Below are 23,877 nucleotides of genomic sequence, written 5' to 3'. Positions count from 1 at the left end.
TTGCACTATTAATGTGCATTCATTTTTGATTGATGATAATAATATTTTCTAACACCAGGTGAATACAGAAATGATTTAAAGTTGGTCTCTGCGTCATTAATTCAGTGGGACGCAGATGGTGCTTAGCATGAAGAAACTGTTAATACCTTAAAACTACCTGGAATTCGGTGTTCTAGCTCTCAATGGCTGCGTTTAAATAACATCTACAGTTCTTTCACATGTTTAACTTAAGGCTATTTTTAAACTGATCTGTTAGATTTGCCTAAAAATAGATTAAAAAAACACTTTGCAGTCATAAAGTACTACTGTGCAACAGTTTTCTCTGCTTTGAATCTTTCAGAGTAGATTTGAATGAAGATTTGAGATGGACAACAGATGAAGGGATATAGGGACAGAAATTTTGGCTTGAAAATATCTGCAATGCCTCGTTCATATTCGGGCATGATTTCCTGAATTTATGGTATTGGTATGAGGTTTTTTTTAGCTAAGATGACTCCTGACACAAACGGAACTAATATATCTACAAAACTTGTAAAAACCTTTCTTTACAAACTGCTATAATCCAAAACATCTTTAATAATGGTCAGGTTCCCGTGAGTAATCTTGTACTGTATACTGGGACTTATCTTTTAGGATTCCACTGTTCAGCAGTGCTTTATGTACATGAGTTGCTTAGAACATTTATAATATTCAGAATAAAGTGGTTATACATAAATAGCTGTCTTACTCTTCCTCTTTTGCCCAATGATAGCAGAAAATGAAGCCCTCCAGGTAACTGTATCGGGTAAAAATAGACAAAACAAAGACTAATGGTCAGATCTTCAAACACGGTCAGATCTGACAACGGTGCAGCGGATGTGTCCCATAAATGTTAGATTCGCTGTTCATGTGCCAGTTACCTTAATGCCTCTCTCATGGCAGCTGTTTCTATGATATCCTGCACCCAGAGTGGAAAGGCAGTGAATTAGCACTACAGTAAGTGTCCGCAGCTGAAATGAGTGACCTAAGCAGTTCAGATTTTTTTTTTTTTTAGTTGCAATTCATGTAAAGTCTTGTCTTCTAAAATAGGACTATTAAGGAGCTGTAAACTGACAACTATTTCTTGCAGAAATCTTGGGTAAGATATTATTATCTTGTACTGGGCCTAGAATTTTGTTATATTTCTCTTTGTATCTCTTTCCTAGGTCTCTACCAAATTTAATTGCATCATAATCTTTCTTCTCTATTTCCCAAATTTTAAATATGACAAATCCATACATCAGGGTTCTTATTAAGATTTTGTGGTCTGGAAAGGTGTATTCCGAGCACCTATCTTTCTTTAGGTATCTTTAGGACACAGGAATCTCAGGGGTTTAGCTGTGAGAAAAGGAATGTTTTAATGAATACAGTGATTTCAGTAGCTTCCTGTTTCTAAAGGTTTTTAGACTAAGGAGCTGCTCATGTACAAACTGCTCCAATTTCCCATAACAACATAGTGAAAGATTCATATCAGTGTAAGCGTGCATAAGAAAGTCATCACAAATATAAATATGTTTATTTTATTTTCATATGCTTGCTAATCACATTGAACTAAGGCTTTCTTTCTGCTAGGGGCTGTGCAAGCATAAGAAAAGACTATCTCTTCTCAGTTGGCCTTACATTTTGAATTAACCCTAACATTCTGAGCTGGTTTTAAATCATTGCCATCATCGTTGTTCCCTGCATACACTCTCTCAAGGTCCCTCTACTTCAGATTACAATGAATTATGCACGTAGCACAACTAGTCGTACCAGCCTCGGTACCAAAAGCGGTGCAGGAGTAGCAACATAGACTGCAGAGTCTAATTAATCTTGCTGAGAAGCTTCGTGTTGTCACAGCTAGACACCTTGTAGAGCTGTGCTGGCTAATGCGTTTTTCTGTCACACTGCCGTCCACTGTGCAGATGATCCCAAACTGTCTTACAAAGAAGATCACTTGCTCAGGTTAAGTGCTTAAATTCCTAGCTTAAAGAAGAAAGCTGTGAACCTGCTACTTACTGTTCCGAGTACTTCTAAACCAGCAATGACTGTTAAGTCGGGGTCCACTCCAAGGCCCACTTCCTTCCCTCTCTTCCTAGCTGCATCACCATGATTCCCCTTTTTCTCTCACACATGCTAACTCTTTTATTTTATCACTTTATACTTTGGATATAGTAACAGCAATATGTGTCATTTATTTTCCATGCTGCCATTTTGTCACTATTTTTACCCTCTATAATTAAATCAGATAACCACAAGGGGAAAAGATTGAATTGGTGGTCATTCAAACTTCTTCCTGCTAGCCTTTGAGTGTGCTAGGAGGGAGAGAAGGAGGGAAGGAAGCATAGCTGCTGTAAAATGACATGCTGATTTTCTGTTTATTTCAATTGCTGAATTCCATAACAAATTTACTCATTTGGAAGTTAATGCCAGATATTTCTAACTCTCAGAATTACACGCTCATCTTTTCTCTGAAAACTAAACCAAATTTTTCTTGTCTCTTAACCTCATCACCCACAATAAAGATTTCAGAAACAGAATTTAGCTCACAGCTTTTGATAATATGAAACAGCATTACATATTGTATTGTCTTGTGGCACTGACTGCACTAAAAGTTTTTGCTAATAAATTAGGAGCTGTGATTCCTAGAATGCAGGGATGCAGTCATGTGAAATAATGAAACGAAATATTTCTGTGCTATTTCTTTTGATCATAATTGGGTGACAGTTGAATAAATGTAACATGTACCTCACAGAAGTTTTTTCCCATAAAATATTAATCTCAGCTACAGATATTCCAGAGTTTTTTCTCATTCATTCCTTCAGCTATGATGACCTCAGCTATGGTGACCTGCCAGTGAAAGAACTGAGCTGAAAACCAGCCCGGCTTGCCAGCTTCATGCTGCTGAAGCCGAGTATAACTGCAAAAATGAAAAGAAGCAGACGATAATGGTGATGAAGATTGTCATCTTCAGTAATAAGAACAGTAAAAATAATGATTTGATAATAGTAATAATAATACATCCTCTGTCTGGAAGTTTTCCTTAACTACTTCAGCCCTCAGAATTTTAAAGAATACTTGTCCAGATGTGTATGGAAGTCACAAACTAAGCAGTATCTTAACCTGCTGGCAAACAAGAAGGAAGCAACAGCAGTTTCTTTGCAAGCTAGTTTTTTGATAACTTTAGTGAGATTCTTAAGTATATTTATCAGTTCTAGCTGAGTGAAAAAGGATTCCATTATAAAGTTAAACTGTAGAATAACCCCTAAGGAAAGAAAGCTGATTTCCACAGGCTTTGCAAGAGTATTCATTCCCTGGTGTGGGTCTCTCACGGCCGCAGTCCCTTGGGCGTTCCTGACCCAGCATGGGTCCCCCACAGCTGCAGTCCCTTGGAGGTGTCCCTGCCCCAGTGTGGCTTATCCACAGGCCTCAGACTCATGCACAGCCCCCTCAGAGGCATCTCCTCTCCAGCATGCATCACCTCCTTCCCGGAGGACACCTCCAGCCATGTCCTTAGCAACTTCCCTTTCTACTTACCTCCTCCATTTTTTTTCTCCAAACTCATCTCTTCACAGGTCTCCTCGCATGTTCCCTGTTGTGTCCCCTGCTGTGTCTCCTCTCTTGGGCATCTTCACGTGTTCCTTCCTGTTTCTCCTCGCCTGATGGCTGCTGCCTTTTCTCAGACAGCTTTCAGCAGTGGCACCACATGCTCCTCTGACTAGCTGAAGTTTTGGCACATGTTGGGACATTTCTATCCGTTTCAGAGCTGATTGCAACCAGCCGTGACAGACATAGGGCAGTTCGTGGAACTCCTTGGCACAGATCACCCCTGCAGCCATCAGCTATTGAAACTCTGCCGTTTACGCCCAATACAGTGTTTTCATAGCATGTTTTCACAGTTCTACTAGGTCAGGACTGTCATGGGATGAACTTCATAAACATCTTCTTATAGCATGCGCAGACTGATTAGGGAATAATAAACATTTTTCCAGTGTATATTTGTATATAAGTTTCTGGCTTTGTAGTAGAGTGCTAACTGCTCCAAGACAGGCACAGCTACACAGTGTTCCAGGAAGTGTTCATTATTATTCTGTTTGTAGGAAATCAACAGCAGTGAGTCACACGTGTTAACATGGAAGGTCAGGTAATTATTTTAATGAAAAATTGTGCTTACAGATTTCACTTTATAGCACATTTTAGTCTGGCATGTTGTGATCTTTTTCCATGTTAAGTTTCCTGAAGGTGTATCTAAAAAACTTATAATAATTTCAGCTTTATACTTAATTGAAAAGTAACCTCAATATCTTTACTTTAAATGACGCTAATGCACTCAGTTTCTTGATGCAGCATATGATTGCTACATACAGCAGCAAATTTACCATCGCTAAGAAATTTGCATCTTACCTGATAATTTAATTTTTCTTTTTTCAATCATTAATTGATTTTAAGACATCTGTCTTCTACATCCTACAGTTCTACAGTTTCTTTTGTTTTTTTTTTTTTTTTTTTTTTTTTTCTGTAGCATCTATCATATTGACCAAACATACTTCGGTTATAGAAACTCATCAGTCTAGGTTTCTCAGTGGACTTCTATATTTTGCTCTACAGCTGGCTATTCTACTTTCTTTTCAGTATATTACTTGATTTTCTTTACAATGTAGAGCATTTCACATGATTGACACATCTGGTACCTATTAGATAAAATGCTAGAACATTTTTATAGAAAAGCTATTGTCCCTTGTGAAAAAAGAACCGTCCGTTATTATTTTAAGATTAAAATACTTTACATTCCCTTCAACCAGGAAACCAAACGTGTAGGTGATGTAATTCAACATAGCTCCACTGACTTCAGAAACTCAGCCAATTTTGTATCAATTGTAAATCTGGCCCAAACTACTTTCTGCATTTCTATTGAGTGAATTTAATGGGGATTATTGTCAGTTTCCATTGTAAATGCTGAAATAGTGCTTATTGTCCCTTTTAGCTGGAAGTTATTGAGCACTTCTATTGCATCTTCTCCCTTTTTGTCATGTGTGCTGCTCAAGAAAATCTGTGTGGAGCAAATAATTTGTAACCAGTGACTGAAAGAATGACAAAACATTTATTTTAGGAAGAAAGAGCTCTCAGTGATCGTGAGGAATAAACTTCAAAAAGATCACTGAGTTTCAGCACATACAGGCCGGCTTTTTAAAAAGCATAGGAGGGCTGTCGGTCAGAAATGGTCTATTTAATTGTAATATGAAGGAAAAACTGCATTCACAGAGTTAGAGTTTTTAGCAAAAATTAAAGGCTTCAGACACAGTGGCAGAAGTCAAGGGTGACTAAAAAGAAAACCCGTTAGCCCTCAACACAAGTTAAAACAGCCACAAATAAGAGAATAGGTCAGTCAAGTTTTCTCTAAAGAAGCCTGGAAAATCACTTCATAGCATTGATAATAATGAGTGCAAAATTAACTGATTAACTGTTAGATTAACTGTTCAGAGGAAGGGTACACAACAGTAACTATTCTCGCTCCTGGATTCCAAAGTATGAAAACCAGTTAATGGACAAAACAGTTTCCTGCAAATATCATACAATCCTACAAGTCCAAGGCAGAGGGAACTTAAACCACATTCATTTCCAGAACACATTATTATTATTATTATTATTTCCTGTGGAAGGAGTGCTTTTTTAGTGATTTATTTTTAAATAAAAGGCTCTAATATGCAAAGATGACAAGCAGGAAGGAAACTGTTGAAACTAAAAGATGTGCCAGCACATAGCAGAGTGTTCTGTGATAGACTATATATTATGACTTAGTAGTTTGGACTGCTCCCAATAAAACAAGATGAATAATAAAGTAATAAGGTCCCAATTAGACATGATTATTTTATGTGATTCAAAATGAATAGTGATTTATGTGTTTCCTTCTACTACTTAATAACATCAGGTGAGTGGGTTTTTAGACACTTTTCCTTGGCATCATCCTAATCAAAGCAAATACATTTCCGTTCCCTCCATAATCATCCACACATTGGCAGAAGATAGAATTATTATTTTTGTACCAAATGAAAAGACGTTTCCTCATTAACGTTTCTGAAGGAAAGAGCTGTGGCATTTAATGATCACTAAACTTAATGAATGATAAAGTAAATCTGACCTGACTTTGATTTGTATGTGCAGCTGTCCATAGATTTCAGGTGAGAGTTGGTCATTCGTGTTTTTTTCTGGATCTGAGTCTCAGGGCTTATGTGGCTTGCAGGAGGAGGGCTTTATTGTGCACCAGGATCCAGTGATCTGTGCCTGTAACCAGACATTCACTGTGCTTCTGAGTGATCATGTCTATGAACAGATACAGAATTGAATTCTTCAGGCATCATTTTTTTGCATTGCAAATAATGCTAATTTTGCTTTTTCAGTGGCCTGGGATGGAAAGTGAGAGAAACTGTTAGTAAAAGAGAAACAGTAGAATACCCTGTGCACAAATAATATCAGAAAAATAAGCAAAATTCTATTTTTCACTGTGAATAAGTACAGATAAAGGGTAGGCCTAAAGCTGATAAATAATAAAAGAGACAGAAGATCATGAGATTTTCACCACTTCTCCTCATAAAGAAATTTACTTTCAGTAATTGCAGATCTGGCTAATATAAAGGTCTTTTTGCTGCTAAATAGGTGAGGCAGTGATAGGTTCAGAGGTAAAAAAGTAGATGGAGTTTGCATATCTTTATATCCATAAAAGGCATCTTTTGTATGTACCATATACATACTAACATTTTAGGTATCAAAGCACCTCTGGTCTCAGGCAACACTTACATAACGGTTACTGAAAGACAAAATTAATTTACCATTTAAAACGAACAAACAAACATTTTCTTTAAAATTTCAGTGTTTTTATGCTGAATACTGTGTCATAGTTCTGTCCAGCAAGATCATAGGTATACTTTTAAAATCTATCAGTCTCTTGAATTAGCTTTAAAATCATTTCCTTGCCATCTTTCAGCCTTACCACACTTAAAAACATACTGCTTTGTTCTTCTCTCTCATTTAATCTCTTAGCTGCAATGAAAGAATTGGTTATATCCTTTCTTTACCCCTCAATTTTTCTTCTAGAAGTGGAATTAAACCTGCATGGAGCCTTTTTTTTTTTTTTTTTTTTTTTGAGGTCAGAAAAAGAACTATGCATCTTTTCGTTAGTTTTTCGTCTTGCTTCATGTTTGGCTGGAACCAATAAGAAGGAGAGGGAGGCTACAAGAGTTTGTAATCCTGCAGCCATTTCAAGTCCCTTTTAGAAAACTGTCTGTAAGAAATCTCACAAGAATATTCATCTAAGTTTGCTAAACTAATTTTGCACATGTCTAATACAAACTAACCTGTAGGCTATGTAACTATAGCAGTCTGAGATAGTCTGTATTTTCAAGCACGAATGAAAATGGAAGAAATTCCTTTTGGGGTATCAAAACATAATATTCAAAAATAGATGACAATGTGTGGTTTGAGGATTTAGCAATGAATGCAGTTTCTGTGTCCAGCTGAGTCTGAGAGTTCAGCATACTTCCATGAAAGAGAGAAATCCAATAAAGCAAAGCATCTGAAACTCAAATTTAAAATTCTTGCCTCTGAAGGACGGTTTGTTTTTGAGGTACCACTTAAGCACTTTTCTGTGGATTTAAGTAATTGAAGAGGCACAGAAGCCCACAATAACCTTCTGTAATTTTTGCTTCTATTAGGCTGCCTCTCTTCTGTTATAAACTCTTTGATTTAGCACGTATAAAGTGATTTAGAGTTTCAACTTTCCTCCACAGGAATCAAAGGGAAGGCTCTCCCTGACTCTACTAGAGCAAGATCAAGTTGCAAAAGCATAAGGCAATTAAAAAGCTACATCAGAGCAGAGAAAAGAGAGAGATTAGCTATCTTTCTGTGGACTTGTACAAGTTTTAGGCTATTAACTATGTTTGTTTACCAAGGTTAGTTTATAATGCCTGTGAACAGATGTACAATGCTTCCCTTCCTTGCAAGGTTCATTCAGATGCCAGTAACAACTCTGATTTTGCTACCTGAGGATGTGAAAGTCTGGATTTTGGTGGGGGATGGGTATTTTGATTTGTTTTGCATTTAGATTGCTGCAGAGGGGAAGAGGGAGGAAAGGCTGAATTTAAAGAATAACTTTGTGGGCATAGTCCTTTTTTATATGAGAAAGCTTTGTAAGAGAATGCGCCTGAAATGCCCTGTGGATGTATCTCCCACTTGAAAACCCATTACCTTAGTCCCATGCTAGGTATTTCTTTTAAGGGCTTCCAAAACAGTAAACTTACTCAGATAATAATACCAGTACTACAACTATTGCAATACAGTATAAATGTAAATCGTAAATTTAATTTGAAATTTAAAAAAAGAAATAAATATGCAAATAGTATAGTCCTAACTGAAGTTCTGTGTCTTTGCCCTGTTTTTCTCAAGATAGGCCTTTCCTTTCTAAGAGTTACCATATTAAAATAGATGTGAATTACCCTTTTTTCCAAGCAAATTCACTCTGCACTAAATGCTTGCCTAATACCTTCTGAGCAAGAACACCCTACATTTAAAGAAAAGAAGTGTATTTTGCCTTTTCAATTGCATTTGAATAGAACAGATTGCTCGCATTTACAAAGATTGCATATGGGCTAGCAGTCTTTGCATCAGAATTGTTTACCTTTCTTCTTTCAGTCTCCTCCCCTCCAAGGAACCCTGCCAAAATTTTATAGTTTGCATAATTTGTAAGGAGGTGGTTGGTTATTTAGCACACATGTGGTTGATTTTCCTTTTGAAGTTGTTATTTATATATGACTTCAACTGCATTGATATTTCACAATTAAAGAGTATGAATTATGTACACTGACACTGTTTGGCTAGATATGCTCTGATTCCCTACTGCGCAATACACTCCAGATTATTAGCTCTTTCAGCGGTTACTTCAAACGCTGATGATTCTGGGCCAAGTGGCTGTGGTTAATAGACTATCTTCTTGCATAGTTCCTGATACTGTCGGTTCAACATGTAGGAAGCCTTCCTGGGCTATTTTCCCAACATATGGTCCACAGCAGCCTTTCTGTGTCCATATGGCACAGATATTTAGGCCTTTTTCTGGCTTTCTGCCAAAATTTACTATGCTATACCATCCAGTTGGTCAAAGTCAATATTGAAGTTTGTTTTCTTTTTTGTTTTTTTTCCATCAGTATGTACGTGTTATTAGATATAAAATGTAAATCAGCAAATACTATTCAAATATGAACAGAGATTCCCTTCCTTTATCTTATCTTATTGAAACATGCATCAATATCTTTTGCATGCAGCCTATTTCATAAAATTCAAAAATATAACAGACAAATATTCCATGTTATGAAACTTAGAGAAATTGATCTTTGATTTAGATCTATACAAGAGCAAGACCAGTTCAGGTAAATTCTTTAGACCCACAGATTCCAGAAGCTATACTATACATACAAAATCTGTTGTTGGTACAATATACACAGCATATTCGTGCATTCCAAATTATTTCAACTATTTTCAGCACAGTTCCATTCTGGATGTTCCAGTCTTCCTTTAGCCTAATGCATTCTTCCAAAATTACTGGTAGCAGATAACATCTTCCTATCTATAAGTCACAGCAAGCACCATCTTTAAGTTATCTTTAACATATTTGACTGTTCTCTTAACATCTTGGAATTCTTTGATTTTTTTTTTTTTATGTCTATCCTCCTGTTTGCTCTACCTCTCTAATCAGGTGTGGCCTAACACACCTTCAGAAGATCTTCATATTCAGAAGACTTCATATGCTTTTCTGTTTCATATAGTTTTTTTCATTATTCAAAGAGATCTGTCTTTCACATATCTTTACAACTTAGTAGCAGGAATTTTCCTGTGCAGAATTTGCTGCTGTTTTTTTCCCCCCTTCAGTTAAGATTTTTTTTTTTTCTTTTTCCTGAAGCAAACCTCGAACATCCTCAGGTCTAAGCACACGTTATAATTTCAAAATAAAAACCAGAAACCAAAAAGCTTGAAGATTTTCATCCTGTTTCTACTGTCCTAAGGAATATACTGTATATAGTACATAACGCTAACAAGATTTCCTACAATAAAGTATTGGTTATATATATATTTGGTATCTGAGGTGACATGAAGTCATGAGGTCACATTTTCTTTCAGTCATCTCTTGTGCAGTGATATTCTTCAACGGATTGACTATGAGCAGTCAATTATTGATCAAAGCCATGCACTTCTGAGACCCCAGTTTTCTCTTCTGCAAAATTATTTTTCTCCAATAATTGTAAATATTAATATTAAAATTAATAAATATTAAGGATTTCTAAAAGAAAGAGGATGCAATATTTTTCTGAATTGTAGTTTCCTTAGAACCGGTAGATATATGTGTTAAAGAATTACCATCTTTAGGACTAGAATGGCAAAGCAGCTCTTAGGACTCCTGTGAGATAAATTGATGACTGTATAATTTTAAAAACATATTCAAAAGAATGGGAAGCTATTATCTGGGTTTATAAAAGATAGTAACAGTGGCTTGAGTTCATGAAGAGAACTTGACCTATCTCCTTTCCTGGGCACTTCCAGAGACTTGTGAGATGATTCAAGAGCTGGTTACCAAGGCCTTTTTAGCTACCATATGGGGCTTCATAGGATTCAAACATTGTCAGTGCATCAAGTAAGACCTCCCTGAGGTCTCAAGAAACTATTCTATTGAGTGGAGTACTCTTCCTGATATCTCAGATCCATTGAGGAAATGCATACCCTATTGTCCTTGGTATAACCTTTTCAAAGTTCTGATGTTTTGTGCACATTCTTTCCAAAATTCCTTCTGGTAGGCTTTGGGTCTACAACTTAATTTTGCGGGAGTGATGTCTGAGCAAATAAGTGCATTCTGATAGAGAAAAGCTTTGCATAGACGTAAAAAAAAAAAAAAAAAAAAAAAAAAAAAGCTTTATTTAATAGTCCAGACATAAAAGGTCATTTAATATATGTAAATGCAGTACTCCTCTGGCTTTAACCTTTGCCTAAGCAAGTTCCTGGTGTGGCTCCTCTCATTCTAAACTAGAAGACAATGTGCCCCTCAAGTGAAGTCATTCCTACCCTCTGGGAACATCTGGTCTTTTTTGCTAATTCTTTGGCTGAGGAGTAATAAAGCTATTGCAGCTAACTTCTCAGACAGGGCAGCCTGTATCTGTTAAATTAGTTCTTCTCAGAAAAAAAAAGGCAGTTATATATCACATTTGCTTTTGGGTAAAGAGCCATTTCCTTTTAACCCCTAAACTGTGGGGGTGGGAAACCCTTTCCATCCAATGAAGCTGTGAGGTAAGATGAGATTGCTGGGATGAATCCAAGTGTTCCTTGAGGGTGAAAAGGGTGATCACTTACCCTTTTCACCACCTCCCACTCACCGCTGCCCCAACCTCTCCTTCACTTGCTCTGACTATGTCACTGGAAAGTATATTATCAAGTCAGTTCAGCTCAATAAACAAGATTTTTGTTGTTGTTTTTCTTTTCCCTAGTAGATTAGCTTTCCAAGGGTTAGTGAGCTGAACTGACTGAGAGAGAGCAGCAGAGCCACAGAGCCAAATTAGAGAAAGAAGTAGTGTTGCACAGCCAGAAGCAGTGCTGAAGTGAGGCAATCTCTCTCTGCAGGGGTATCAGGTTGATTCAGCCAACTGCTGAAATCCAGGATTAAAACATTACAAGGTTAAAAGGAAGTGGAGAATGCTACCATAAAGAGCCAAGCATACAAAACACCTCTGGTAAGGCGGAAACAAAGTTCATCACTTCACGTACAATTCATGAAGTGAACAAAGGATTTACAACATTAGTACAGTTAGAGTTTGAATTTAAAGTGGTATGCAGTATGGCTTAGACATAAGTGGCAGTTGAATGTAACTTAGAAAAGATTTATCCATAAACATGCTACATAACTGAAAATGCAGCAAACAGTAAGGTGTCTGGAATTGACCGGGCCTTGCCCATATATGTGTGTGTTCAAGGAATTACATACAAGTTGCATTTTTATCATCAGGCCAGTTCCCACTTTGACTTGGGAGATACTAGGAGACACCAATGCAGTTTTCAGTTGAAGAGCCTGAAATAAGAGTTAGAAAGATGTTGCTCTAGAGTGCACTTTTCTGCATACATATTGTGCTTAGTTTTGGACAGTTCTCTACCTGACAAAGATAGATAAACGCTAATGTGCCCAGTAAAATACAACAAAAATGATTAGAGCTTTCTTCTGGAGAAGGGATTATAAGATTAAACAAGCATAGCTCAAGCTATCTGAAAGAACGTAGTGTGAGCATGTTATGTATATGAGCACAAAACATGGAAGAGAAGGGCTTTCATTTAATGTGATACTAGTAACTGAACGAGAATTAGGACAACAACCTGCAACTTCTCTTAAAGAAAAATTCACCTATATATCAGGCAAAAATTCCTTATAAATATTTGTGCACATCTGCTTCATGTGACCTGTCATCTGCTAGCCAATGACTTAAAGACTTCTGAATGCAATTAAATCTGTCTGGTCAAAGAAAGAAGGCTGGCACTGACGGGCTGACAGCAGTTCGTGCACTTTATGGCATGCATGTGTTACTCTAGACCACAGCTGAGTACAGCTGTCCTGTGTTTTCTGCGTCTTCCCTTGTCTGAGTCTACAATGAATCTTTACATTTTATATGCTCCTTTGAACATTTCTGATAGTGATAGCTTTCACTGTCCACACATTACAATATATTTTGCAATCTTCTGTCTCACTAGCTTTAGGCAGAGGCAATGTTTTAATCTGCTGGCACCTAAAATATCTCAACTTTGTGAATTCTCATTCCCCAGTAATACACAAGAGAGTGGTCAGCTTCAAGCAATCTGCTCGTTTTTTCATTCAATGATACCTCGTCTTCAAAAAAGAGACTTTTATTGTTTTGCAAAAGCTTAAATGTAAACAATAATCAACATGGGATGAGAATATAAAAGAGATAAAATTGGTTCTGCATTCAAAAGGAGCTAAAGTGTTTATTGAATTCTGAAGAGAGAACCTGTTATTTTCCAGCTTACACAAAGACATCTCAATTATCACCTACTGTATATCCAAGTTTTGATTCCTGATCGACAAAGCACAACAGATATGCATTTGCTCAGCTGTTGCATTTCAAGAGTGCTAAATGAAAGAGGAAGGGGGAGTCCTGGGACCCGTGGTAAATCATCAGAATGAAAGGGAATAACATATTTGAAAGATAGGCATTACTTTTGCAAACATAAAAATTCTTAAAATGCAAATAAAAGTGAAAATGTAGCTTATGGATCCCTTCAGTTGGCTGTTCCTAAATCTGTACCTTTTTAATACGTAATCTGCATAAGATGCTGCTATAAAGACATCTGATGACTTTCTTTGTCACATTCTTCATGCCTTATATCAGTCAGATAAGATACTTTCAAATGACAAGATCAAAACACTAAGACAAGCAGAGAGGCAAGGAAAGAAGGAAGGAAAAATATTGAACAGTTTTGCGATATCACATGAGCATGGGTTGTATACCCTAAGTTACTGTTCAAAAATGTAAACTGTAGAAATAAATATTGCTTTAGAATTAGTAAGTGTGGAGTGTTGCTTATGTCAGTCTCTCTAAAATGTAAATAAAATCAACAACATTTTCCATAAACTGTCTGTAACAGTTCAAATTTTTCTTTGTGAGAAACAAAAAGGGATTTTGTTTTGGTTGCGTTTTAGGCAACATACAGGAAAGTAACTGCTCCAGGCACAAAAAAATAAGCTAGGTCCTGAAACACAGCATATGGAACAACAAAATCCTTTCGTTTGCAGAAATGTCATATTTTGTTAGTAAAAGACACATTTAAAATAGCTTCAAGATTAATGCTCAGAACAGGGAAGAATCAGTAAAGGGCAGCCTTCTTTTAGAAAGCTTCAGGAGGGGCTGGAAAAGGAGAGTACTGTTACTACCATAACCCTGGTCTACAGACCTGTAACGAGTATCAAAGATGGGGGGGGGGGGGGGGGGGAGGACTGCCATATCTCTGTACAATACACTGAAAGCTAAGAATCATAAACTTAGGGAAATATATTCTTCACCACTTTTCTCCTGGAAAACAGTAAAAAGTCTACAAATTAAACTTTTGAATGCAGAGTATGCACCTATATCCCTTGAGAATTTCTTTCATATTTCATAAACTAAAATTCTATACTACTCATAATGCAATAAATATGGCTTTTATGAAAATATTGGGGAGTAATGTGCTGAATGAGCTGAGTATTTGATGCTCAGGCTATTTCTGATGAAAAATAGACAGACTCCTTCCTTTTTTCTTTTTCTGGATGTAGAAGAGCAAAGGAACAGGTGACCCTACTTTGTTTTCCTATTAATGAGTAGCCATCAGAGCATATTATCAAAATATTAACTCAGGTACTGAGATGTTGCTTAAATCTTCACATATTAATTGTAAAGATATTCTTACGCCTAAGATAATTTTGAGCACAATATTTTTAAAATTTATATTTGGCATCCTTGCCTCAAGTCTAAAAATAGAATAAGAACATTTAGAATTTTTCAGTTCTCTGATTTTTTTTTAATCAAAATATGTTTCATTGTTTTCATGTGTTTAATATAGCGTATAAGTAATTTTTCAAAGTTTTAAGGGATAATTGTATGTTAGTAATAACACTGGAACATGATAGATTTTCAACAGGTTTCCTCTGTAAATTATGTGGAATAGAGAAGGAAATTGTAATTGTGCTTTGAATGTGTTCCCAAAATGTATTTTTACATATGTTGTACAGATGTATAAATTTTGCTTTGCCCAGATGAAGATTTCTAAGCTGCTTTCATGCTCAAATTACTTATCACAGTTTTTCTAAAACTCATATTTTGAGAGCTTTTGCTTATTTTATTTTGAAAAATTGCTGAAAAGGTGTTTGTTCTTAAGTATAAATAAGAAAATAATTATAAAAGAAATAGTTTCATTCTGAGCATCCCTACATATGTGCAAAGCTTTCTAGTTTAATATTGAATTTTGAGGAAAATAAAGCCTCTGAGCTTTCACTGAGAAACAGCAAAAATATTTTCTTCAAAAGAAAATTCCTTTCAATTCATGTGAGTTATGAATATTTAAAAATCACATCTAGCAGGATATTTCCAAAGCACTTATCATTGGCTTAGCTATTCTGGTGGAACTAATGGAAAGATGCCCATTAAATTCGGTGGAAGCACATTTATATTCAAGATTTTTAGTGTCACTCTCAACAGACTTGTGCAGAAGATACAAATCCATTTTAAAGTCCTGCAGAACAGTGGATTCTCATTTGGAATCAGTTGGGTTAGATTCTTTCAGAGTTGGTAGCATAACAGCTGTCTTTCTGTCAGTGTAAACTAGCAGCAGCCGATTAAGGTCTTTGTGTAAGACAGATGAAACTACAACAGTCATGAGTGAAGACTAGAAGCTCATGTGTTTAAACAGAAGCTGAACTGTGTGATTCAAGAAGTTTCTCTATGAATCAGCATAGCAGTGCCTGCGATGAAGTTACTGATTGTGTTAGAAGCAACTGGCCATATGATACAGAAGGCTACTGGGAGGCGTCACTGATACACCAGGGGGCTGTGCCGCCATTCGGAGGGACCTCAACAGGCTGCAGAGACAGGCAGAGACAAATCTCACAGAGCTCATTAAAGGGAGTGCAGGGTCCTGCACCTGGGGAGAAATAACCCCATGCACCAGTACAGGCTGGGGGCTGACCTGCTGGAAAGCAGCTCTGCAGAAAAGGAGCTGGATGTCCTGGAGGACAACAAGTTGATCATGAGAAAGCAGTGTGCCCTCGCGGCAAAGGCTGCCAACAGTCTCCTGGGCTGCGTTAAGGAGAACATTGCCAGCAGGTCAGGGGAGGTGATCCTTCTCCTCTGCTCAGCCCTGGTGAGGCCGCACCCGGAGTGCTGGGTTCAATGCTGGGGTCCCCAGCACCAGAGAGACCTGGACATGCTAGAGTCAGTTCAGTGAAGAGTCAAAAAGATGGTTAAGGGCATCTATCATGTGAGGAGAGGTGGAAACAGCTGGGATAGTTCAGCATGGAGAAGAGAAGGCTCAGGAGGATCTTTATCAGTGCTTATGAACATCTGATGGGAGGGTGTAAAGAGGATAGGGCCAGATTCTGCTCAGTGGTGCCCAATGACAGGATCAGAGGCAACAGCCATAAACTGAGCAATAGAAAATTCCACTTGAACACAAGAAAACCCTTCTTCACTGTGAGGGTGGCTGAACGCTGGGACAAGTTGCCCAGAGAGGTTGCGTAGCCTCCATCCTTGGAGATATTCACTCTCCAACTGGACACAGCACTGAGCAACTTACTGCAGCCCACCCTGCTTGAGAAGGCGGTTGGATTTGGGGTTCTCCAGATGTGCCTGCTGGCCTCAGCAACTCTGTGATTATGTGATAGGCATACAAAAGAAAGACCACCCCCCCCAAAAAAAAGACTATGAGCAGAGAGAGAGATATTAAGGAACTACAAGGCATAGAAGCTCAGATTTGTTACTCTGACAATGAAGACTGCTAAGCTTCCTGCTATACGAGATGTAGCTGGTGCCACAAGCAAAGTAAACTGCTCCTGTTGCTAGGTATCCCCCGTGCTGATGGGGAAGCAAGACTTTATCCAAACTTGACTATGTTCTGTTTTATCTAGAGACACACCTATTCCACCCTCAATATATCTTTATATTAGAATCTGGATTAATTGCTCAGGTCAAGAGGTGATAACCTATTCAGTTTGTGTTAGTACCAAAACAAAATGAGTATTTGGACAAAGTAAAACATGTATAATTTAACTTTTTCTTTCTAGCTGATGTTTTTCACAGTAGTAGGAAACATAAGTATTTTAATATATCTGTATGATGCTATGATTACAACTATGTTGGCTATATTACAACATTTTATTATTAGTGTAAACATTTTATTAGTATAAAAGCATGAATATTTGTACTTTTTATTTATTTTTTCTGTATGTTTCATTGCTTTCATGTTTTGCTTTCTTAGCTCTTGTATTCTAGAGGCATCTGAGATGGACAAGAGGAAAGGAAGAAACTAAAATGGAGAACATTGCAGATGAGCAGATATCCTGTAAGCAATTGTTTTAAAAGCTTAAGACATCTAGAATTTCACACTATGCTGTCAGACTGAAGAAATGTTTTGCATTACATATCTGGAAAGTTGAAAATCTCCACTTAAGATAACCTACAGTTGTCATTTCACTATATAAAGTCTATCAGAAGCTTACTTTCCGTAAGAAACTCAAAAACAATTGGAAATAGCAGTATTGAGACAGAAGAATATTTTATTTTTCTCTAGCAAATGCTGTATTGAAATGCATTTTTAATAGCTTCATGATAAGCAGTAATTTGCTGTAAATTTTTTGATAGTGTCTATTAGGTTACATTTATTTCAGACCAAAATCCCACAGAAATCATCTCAACTCAAAAATACAGAATCAATCTTAAAATACATATCATAGCTTGATTTACATTAGCTGCTACTTCAATTAATTTATGTTACAGGAAGGAGAACAATCTTATTCCTATCCCATATTCATAAAGCACTAGCTAAGGAATGGCTAAGCATAGCAGGATAATCTTTTGGTTTGTTCTAGTTTTCCTTTTGTTTAAAATAATTTAACTGTTCATGCTGGATGTTTAGCTTCATATCGTGTATCTCAAAATAAGGACTGTGAGAGAGGATTAGGCATGGTCTTTAAAATATGACAAAAATCTGCACAGGAAGATGATTTGCTGCAGACCATCAGCAACTGATGCCATCTGCAGGTGGTAAGAATAAACATTTTTCCGGCTAGCTTTTCATGAGGTAAAGTATTTGTTACAAGTGATGAGGGTGCAGAGTGTAAATATCATTCAGCTAAAACAATGTAAAAACATAGGAAAAGTTTGTTATGAATTGGGTAAAAAATTCTCTTGAATTTCTGATGCTAAGAAGGCATCCTTAAGTGGATATTTTTTTCTATCTTCTAATCTTTTCACCTCCCTTAGAAAAGAAAATCTATTGGTTTTCTGTAAATACGGATGAAAAATATCCAGTGGCTCTAAACTGTTATGTATTTTCCCTTTATAGATATGGTATATTATGTGCATGAAATGCTTTTCCTGTGAGCAGTTTGAATTTTTAAATTCTTATATAAGCCCACAGACAGTGATGCAGCCTTTAGTAGCAATTATAATGAATATGGACTCTCTTTGTGATGCAAAATAATCTCCATCACAGGTCTTCTAAGAGAAGAAGTCGGCAGCTTCAAATCACAAGAGGTTCATCCTTTGCTATAAAGTAAGAAAAATGCTATGCCAAAGCTTTGAAGGAAGCTCTGCATAGGAAAAGAGAAATGCTCAAAAATGTTACTTAACTGTTGTGCAAATCCACTAGGGAAAACAGACTTCTACCACAAATAATTCCCAGCAGATATCTCTCACATCCTTCCTTCCATCTCACAGGCTGTTGATTGGTAAGGAGAAAAGACACTTGAACACAAGGTGATTTAGGTCTTATGTTTGACACCATGCATTTTTCATTCAACCAAATAAGTAATGAAGTACCCTGAAGCAAACTTTTCTACATCGCATTTTGATTTATGGAGATGACAGTGATCCCATTGTTGCTTTCCTTTCATTAAGCTGTTCTCAGTAAGAAAGAAAGAGAGAGGGAGAGAGAGAGAACGCACAAACAGTCCAATCTTTCAGCTTCTAGTAGCAAAATTCAGCGACCAATATATGCTTCCCCTGAAACAGAAATAAAAGTCTCAGTTGAGACTTTTATCATCAATATTGAAAATGCTCTCTCAGAGGGAGTTAAACTACTAATTACAGTGTCAATATTTCTTCTGCTGGTGTCTTACCTTTGAATAATCATAACATACAGAGTGTGAGATTGCTCAGAGAAAAGCTCCCCAAACCCAAAATTATTGGAATTGAAAATATCTATCTACATATAGTTTGTCTGGAGAGATAGTAAGATACACAAACTAGCTTCTTTTTAGGGGGAGGAGGGTCTTTTCTTTGTTTGTTTATTTGCTTGTTGTTGTTGTTGTTTCTTCCCCCTACAGACTTACCCGTTTGTCTTTCTTTTCTTTAGCCTGCCAAGTATCCTTTAGTCCTTTAAGGTGTCATCTCACCACCAAATACTGAAGTTTGCAAGTTCATTTGTTTTATGATACTTCAAAAGCTGCCTGACATGATTTTGGTTTGATTAATGTCTGGCAGCACTTTGAAAGTATGTAGCAAAGGGGCTGCCCAGAGGTAATCACAGGAATCAAGAGTCTATGTGGTCTTATTTCAGCTGAGCTGTCAATACAGAAATCACCAGTGAATGGAGGAGTATTTAATTGTAACTTGGGAAACAAATTTTATACTGTACAGTGATTTTGGCATCTTAGTCTCGGCAGGATTTTTCACAGCACATGCCTCACAAAATGGACCTAAATGCTCTCAGAGTGGAAGGTTTACATACTGGTTTAATTGTTTTGTAAATGCATTTTTATTTTTTTGCGGTGAGAAAATAGATTGACCAGAATTCTTTAAAATTATAAACCTGCACCATGATTTACAGTTCTTTTCTACTTCATTCATATCAGGAGACTAGATATTGAAATATAAATATGTTTTACCCCATTTCAAAAAGCAGGTGTTGCATATTTCATTACGTGGCCACAGGGTTAGAAAACACCCTGGATATTTAGGGTGGCATTGAGCTTCCAAGATTCAGGCAGGAGTATTTGAGAAAGTAGGTCATGAAATGAACCTCATCGCATTGAAAAGGTAATCTGAACTGGAAAAACTGCATTCCCAAAAGAAGTTCTTTCCTTATTCCTGAATACTGGTCAGGAATACTGACCTCAATATTGGTCAGGAATAAGGAAATCAGTTATTAATACGATCCCTGACGTAATCTCCAGGTGGATGTGTGCGCAGTGCCAGAAGCTTTTGAAAGACAATGAAGAGATGTCTAGACGGGAGGTTTCGTGACCTAATGTTTTAACAAAACCATCATGTGATCATCAAATGTAGAGGCAATCATAGAAAATGCAACCTGATCCAAGCCAGCCACAAAATAATTGCCTTCCAGAGGTACTTTCTGAAAAACATCTGTGCCTGCCTTGTGCAGGTCAGATCAGAAGATTACAGTAGAGTTTTCTAGCCTCAGATCAGTAAGTGAATGAATAAGTTACGGATGCCGCTAATGCTGTGTCTATTCTTCACGTTCAACACAGGTCCAGGAACTGAGGTTTTGTCACTCTTGTCTCTCAACTATGTTACAGGCAGTTTTACTGGCTTCCGGCAGGAAGCAACTGGTGCTGTCTCCTCCCCCCCCCACCAAGGACGCTACTGATTGTAGCAGGTTTCTCCTCACGAACTCGTTCATTGCAAAATGAAACAGCTGAAAATTTGACCATGATTACCTTCAGCTAATCAATTTGTGTAAGAATTGGAAGGAAAAAAAAAAGGAGAAACGGTCACATAGGCAACGCTGATCTTGGCAAGGAAGCATTATCCATAGTGTTAACACTGGAACAAGACTCTGGAGATAGTTTTGAATATCTCCAAGGATGCAGATTACACAACCTTCCTGAGTAACCTGTTCTCGTGACCGACTACTTTTAAAGTGCAAAATTTTCCCTTGCTACCTAACTGATATTTCCCTATTTGCAGCTTCTGCATAATCTCCATCTTCCTTTTACCATGCTCCTTCTCTGCAGCTTCCTTATATATAGCTGAAGATAGCAATAATACCTGCCCTCAGCCTTCCTTGCTTAAGGCTAAACGAGTGCTGCTGCCTCACCCTCTCCCCAGGCACCTGGTGCTCCAGCCCCAACCCCTCGCTGGATCCATGCACTCACTGCAGGACGCTGGTGCCTGTCCTGTGCGGGGAGCCCCGCACCAGACGCAGCCCCCCAGGAGCAGCCTTGCAGCTCCCAAATAGTGAGGCCAGATCCCACCTGTGCCTGGATCTGGCCTGGACCTGGACCTAGACCTGCCAGCAGCACCATGCTGGTGCAGCCTGGGCTGCGGTGGCATTTCAGGTGCCCAGGTGCTGCTGGCTTGGGGCTGACCTGGAGTCTCCAGGGCCCTTTGGGCCCCTTTTTGGCAGAGCTGCCCCCCGGCTGCCAGCCCAGCCTGTCCTGCTGCACAGTCGTCCATCCTAGGCGCCAATTTTCCGCCTTCATTATGATTTACCTATCCTATTCATATCTCAGCAATTTAGATATAAAATTACTACGATGATATATTGAATGTTGTAGGATACTACATTTGTGAAGCTTCTCATTCTCTGAGATACTCTCAGCAAATAATTTAAGCTAAATTCACAAATAATTGAGACATCAGCAGAATTTTCATGAACTATATATAAAGCAATACAATCTTCAAAGCGTCTTTCTAGTCACTTGCCTATTAAAAAAGAAAAAAAAAAGAAAAAAAGGAACATGGCTGTGAAGGACATTGAGGGCCCAGGAAGCGAAGCAGCTTATGGCTGTGTTTTTCTTTTTGACTGCTGAGGTAGTTCCTTATTCTTTGTATAACGGGAACCCATATATAGTTCTCTATATTCATTATTTATGTGCGCTTCATGATTGACTTAGCTATTTCAGAATGATAGTTTCTGAAGGATAAACACCAAAAAGATAAACCTCGTGAAGCCAAACCACAATTACAATGCTGACAACTGAAACGTCTAACTCCCTTTGTGACCCTTAAACTTCAGTTTGCCTCAGTTTCCTATACGTAAAATTTAGATAGTAATTTCTTTCATCCTAAGATAGTAGGAAGGATAAAAAACCCCTCCATAGATGTGAATATTTAGGAAGAGAGGCTGTAGATAACAGTATAGAAAAATCTAGTAATTTAAAAATTCTTTTGGTAAGAAGTTTTTCTTTAGAAATTGTCATTATCTCTGGATTCTCTAGCAGAAGCTAAAGTATCGTTCACAGTTTGCATTCATCTACAGCATAACTCCAAAAATATTTTTCCCCAAAAAGTTGGCTGATACCGTTCTGTAAATTATATAAACAATTGTATTAATTAAGACAGAGTCTAGAAGGCAGCAACTAAACTGCTGCCTGACCCCTACAGTGATACTTTCCCTATTGGAAAATAGCCTGTCAAGTATGAGAAGACAGAGATGAGAAAACTTTATGGCAAATTTAACTGTAAAATAAATGTTTTCTACTTGAGTAGAATAGTTCAATAATCTCTTGTCCAATTTGAAAGTAAATCTAACAAATTTCACTAAGCTGGCTCTGAATGACAGAACCACAATGCTTTTCTGGTCCTGCAAGCTCACAACATTAAGACAATCTCACACTAAAGCTACTGCTCCTGAAAGATGTGAAAATAATTGCATGTTCTGCCTGAGCTACTAAGCAGAGAAACATTCTGTCTCAGGCTTCTGTAGAGCATGTCAGTTTCCAGTTTGCATGTTTTCAGCTTTCAGTCCACAACATGCTTGAGAATGCATTGATTTGAAAACAAAAGTATCCTCTAACAACTAGGGATTCAGTAAATTAAGCAGACCCATACTCCCCTGTGTATCTGACGGAAAATCATCACTCTCTCAGAAGTCACTGTGAGAAACCGAAAAAGAAACGTTTTAATGAGCCTATATCTTGCTAATTGTACTTTTTGCATAGACATTGTACCTCGATTAGAGCCATGCAGAATATTTCATGCTTAATATGAACCTTGTTCTTCTTCAGTCATGGAGATTAGGCCTCCGTTTCTGTGGGAGAGTGCTTCATCCATTCTGTTCAAATCAAATGTCTTCACAAAGTATCTCCAAAAAGGCAGTGCATCCAATTAGTGAGATGATTTAAAAGTTAAGTATATCTTTTTAAGATACGGAACTTAAGTTTCTGTTCTGGGGAAAAAGTTCTTACAGGTTCATACCTACTGCAAATCAGGGTGTTCAGTCACCACAGCACATCCTCCTTTCTGTTGTTAGTGAGATTGAAATGGTCTTTAGATGTCTAGCCAAATGTCAATGACATATTATGTTGCATAGGGCTGGGATACAAGAATGACCTGGAGGACAGGAAGCGTCCTAGCCTCAGTCCTAATATTGTCCAAAGTCTGTATCACATAGGATTTGTCCCCTTTACTTTTGAAATGCATTTCTTCTTTAAAAAAAAAAAAAAAGCCCTTATTTTTCTTTTGTTTCTCTTTTAACATAGAAGTGACAAGAGGCTTGCTAAGTTAAGCAATTATTCTTTTTGTATATTTAGTTTAAACTCTTTATGTTGCTAGTCACCTCCTTACTGTTTTCAATCTTTCTCTGGCAGCTTTCGCAGTCATAGTGCAGCTGAATAAATTAGGTGGATGAGCGCTGCTACGCCACTCTGTCACTGAGTCAGACAAAAGAAGCTGACTTTGCACTAAAGAAGAACAGGAATGCTCAGACTGTCTTGATTCAGGGAGGACTAAATGGATGGACTGGGAAGTCTATGCCAGAATGCTGCATGTCCTCCACTTCCTCCTATTTTAAAATCTTAGTTTTAAGTAAATTTTTGCTCTTCTAAATGCTAAATTCTTTTCTTCTGAAATAAATATTTCTTATGAGTAGTAATTAATATACAACATACTTTTACAGGAAAAAATTATTTATTATGGGGTTTAAATATCTGTGGCATGTAGAATACAGAAGAGTTTGGATCAGACCAAGCATTCCTAATCTGACTCCTGAAAGTGAGGAGCAGCAATTTCCTCAGAAGGTAGATAAAGTGAGTGCAGCTAACCCTATCTTAGGTAAAAAGTTAATAACTTGTTCCAGCAAAATAGCATTCTTCCTGTCTCTTAACTGTTATTCTCTTTTGATGCCTGAAGGATA

The 23,877-nt window shown here is 37.4% G+C and overlaps 1 long non-coding RNA gene across 1 annotated transcript in view; it reads left to right on the top strand.

The window, feature by feature from the left end:
- LOC104142533 (uncharacterized) overlaps positions 1-17,111 on the top strand; it is a 63,412-nt gene extending 46,301 nt beyond the window's left edge. Inside the window, exon 3 of the long non-coding RNA XR_693724.2 lies at positions 17,038-17,111. This is a non-coding gene — a long non-coding RNA (uncharacterized lncRNA). The remainder of the gene's footprint in view (positions 1-17,037) is intronic.
- The last annotated feature ends 6,766 nt before the right edge of the window (positions 17,112-23,877 follow it).

Source organism: Struthio camelus, chromosome Z (assembly GCF_040807025.1).
Source record: "Struthio camelus isolate bStrCam1 chromosome Z, bStrCam1.hap1, whole genome shotgun sequence".
NCBI lineage: Eukaryota > Metazoa > Chordata > Aves > Struthioniformes > Struthionidae > Struthio > Struthio camelus.
The sequence above is the reverse complement of the archived record's forward strand: the minus strand, read 5'-3'. Positions and strand labels throughout refer to the sequence as shown.